The sequence below is a fragment of the Fukomys damarensis genome, unplaced genomic scaffold, assembly GCF_012274545.1.
Source record: "Fukomys damarensis isolate Sample0158 unplaced genomic scaffold, DMR_v1.0_HiC HiC_scaffold_39, whole genome shotgun sequence".
In the NCBI taxonomy this organism is placed as follows: Eukaryota; Metazoa; Chordata; class Mammalia; order Rodentia; family Bathyergidae; genus Fukomys; species Fukomys damarensis.
Genome location: NW_022900951.1, coordinates 10,717,614 through 10,720,788, shown reverse-complemented (window position 1 = coordinate 10,720,788; position 3,175 = coordinate 10,717,614). Strand labels below are relative to the sequence as shown.

Below are 3,175 nucleotides of genomic sequence, written 5' to 3'. Positions count from 1 at the left end.
GAAAATGAGAATTAATTAGTGCTTTACTCTACATAGTATCACTGCAGTGCCAGGCAGTTCTGCTGGCTCCTGTGTACTCTATGGCTGCTGCTGCTCCGTGTGCCACTTGTTTGGTTTGTGTAGCTTGCTCAAGCCCAGCCCTGATGTTGGCTACTGCCAGGCCCCCGACTAAACATGGACATCGCTGGCTGAGATATCAACCTGAATTCTTCTAATAAAGGTCAGCTATCTGATTTCATGATTGATGTCCCTGTTGACCCAGGTGTGGCTGCCTGGACTCTGGCTGTTGAGGGTCTGATGGAGGCAGAAGAGGAGGAGATCAGGACTGAGCTTTTGAGGTGGAAGAAATTGTATCTCTGCACCAGGTCCTGGCAGCCAAGGAGAAACACTGTCAAGAGCTGAAAAGGTGGTTGGGCCTCTCTGCCTTGGGGAAGCTGGAGCAGAACCTGTTCAGAGCTGGCAAGATGCAGGTCTCTAAAGCCTATGTGAAAACTTCTGAGAAACTTGGAGAGTGGAATGAGAGAGTAACCCAGTCCAACCTCTACAAGAAGACTCAGGAACCTGTCAAGCAGGACATTAGATATCTGTGGCCTTGTCTACCATGGGCTCTGCCATCAGCTGGAAGCTTGGAGACATGAGGAACTCTGCCACCTTCAAGTCATTTGAAGACCGAGTGGGGACCATAAAGTCTAAAGTGGTAGGTGGCAAAGAGAATGGCAGTGATAGCTTCCCTTCCCCAGCAGGGAGAGCTGGCCAGCCCCTGCCAGATCATGTACCTTTCTAAGCTTGTGGTAGTGTTGCCAAGCCATGGAACACCCTCATCATCACAACTGCAACTCTGGGCCATGGAGCCACCAGCTGGGGTGAGTGAACATTTGGTTTGGCAGCCAACCATGCCTGTCCACATGCAGATGTGGCTGCTGCCTTGGCAAGACTTAGAGAACAATCCTGTATATAAATGTTTTACACTAAAGTTCATAGATGAAGCAGATCGCTGTGTTGTGCTGTCCTTTCCAGGGCCACAGGAAATGGACAGGGTGGAGGGTCTGGCGGGGTAACAGGCCAAAGCTGATACTCCCCTTGGGAACTTTGATAGCTCCCCAGAACTTGGAGGGAAGGAGACACATTATAAATATGAAAGAAGCAACATTTTCTGGCCTCCCCTCCTCTTTCCTGAACTCACAGCATATACTCACCAAGGATGCACTGCCAGATCTCAGTTTTTGTCTGGAGATGCCAAATGAGAGAACTGTCCATTTTCTGAGACCTCAGAAAGGAAACATTGTCAGCAGCAACCTAAATTGTTACACTAATGACCTAGCTTTGACAAGCAGATTTACTATTTTTTAAATGCAGTAAGAATGCTCAAAAATTAAAATTTGGCAAAACAGCTTTAGCTTCATCATGAGAGAGTATTCTTTGGTCTCAAGCTGAAGTTCAAGCCTTACATGGCCTTACGCTTTGTTTAGAATATGTGTGTGTGTGTGTATGTGTGTGTGTGTGCGTGTGTGTGTGCGCATGTGTGTGTGTGTGTGTGTGTGTGTGAGAGAGAGAGAGAGTGTTCTTTAATAGGTCCTGAGTGTTGTGTAGAGTTTTACATCTAGCCCATGCTGCACTGTGCTTGTGCCAATTATTGTATATATCTCACTAGCACCTTGTGTGAAAAACTTGATTCTGGCAAAGACTGGCAGTTTCTCTGGCTCCCTACTCTAGCTCAAGGGACCCTTGGGTCTCTGGAGACAGGAGGGACTGAGGGCAGGAAAGCCTCTGGTTTTAGAACCTTTCAACAAGATGTGCCTCTGCATAGCACTGACTGGCCTAGGCCTGCCCCAGCCATCATGGACCTGGCCAGTGGTGCCAGCCTGCCTGCTTGCTGCATGTAGGATGAAGGAGAAGCAGCACCAGCCCTGCAGGTCATGTGGGGGATGGGGTTTTCCATTAGTTGGAACTCTGCTGTCACCTTTTCTCGTGAGCTACAAAGATTTCTTTTCCATTTTTAAGCTGCTACAGCCTAGTAGCCACTCATGCTGGGGCCTGTGTGTCAGGAGGTGTGGTCTGGAGGAGCAGCTGTGTGCACATATGTGGATCTCCAGAGCAGAAGGGGTTGCTCAATGTCTGGTTTGGTAGAATGTGTCCTTTGATGACCAAGGGCCCATAGCCACTTTGGACACCCTTAGGGGCTGCAGTACACACATGATGAGGATGCAGGGACAAGAAGAGAGCACCATTTGGTGTTCTTTTTCTGTGGTTAACTGCCAATGTGTGATGAGAAAGTAGGGTGCAGGAATGGTCATTGACGTATCTTTCTAAAATGAATAAATGGGCAGTTTATCAATAGAGCATTCCTTTTGGGAAAAATAAAAAAAAAAACATCTCCATAGTATCTTTCATAGGCATGTCAGATAAACTCTTAGTAAAAATTGTGTACAGAAGATTCAAACACAAGCTTACTATCAGCATATTAACTGGTTCCAACCTTCTCACAGCTTCCCTCTAGTTCCAGTTATACTTTCCTGTCTCTTTATCCCTATTTTCACTCCCGCAAATATTTTCTCAAACCTCCTCTTCACCATGCCTCCACCCCAGATATACAAATACTATGAACAAAGTATGACCTCGTTTCTTTCACTCATTTGTTGTTATCTCTTGTTTTCTGCTTCTCTTCTTTCTGATCTCACTTGCTTTTCCTCTTCCTTTTTCTTTTTCTCATCTGAAGTATCCTAGCCTGTCAGCTTTAATCTATCAGTCTTTGCCAGGCATTAGAAAAAGGGTGAAATTTTTAAAATTACATAATTGATATATGGCTCTTTATATGTTGGTAATGGTTCTCACCTTGTAATGCAGCAACCCTGACTGTCCCTATAATGCTGAGTATGTTGAAGGAGTGTATAAATACTAACATACCCAGAGGTGAGATCACATTGCAGTGAAACACAGACTAACTAAAGAGATCTTCATACTGGCAACAGTTTTTCTATTCTAAATGAACCTCAACATTCAGCACAGAAAACAATAGAAACATTAAAAAAAGGCAAAAAGATGCCTCTAAAATTTCTTAACTACCCAAAAGCTGATATTACAGGCACTGAAATAGAAGTGAAAAGCCGAATAGTTAAAATGTTTAAAGAATGGTTCCTCTGCCTGCCTTGCAAGCTCAAGGACTGGAGTTCCATCC

The 3,175-nt window shown here is 45.1% G+C and overlaps 1 pseudogene; it reads left to right on the top strand.

The window, feature by feature from the left end:
- The first annotated feature begins 174 nt into the window (after positions 1-174).
- Positions 175-784, top strand: LOC104855645 (annotated as a pseudogene).
- The last annotated feature ends 2,391 nt before the right edge of the window (positions 785-3,175 follow it).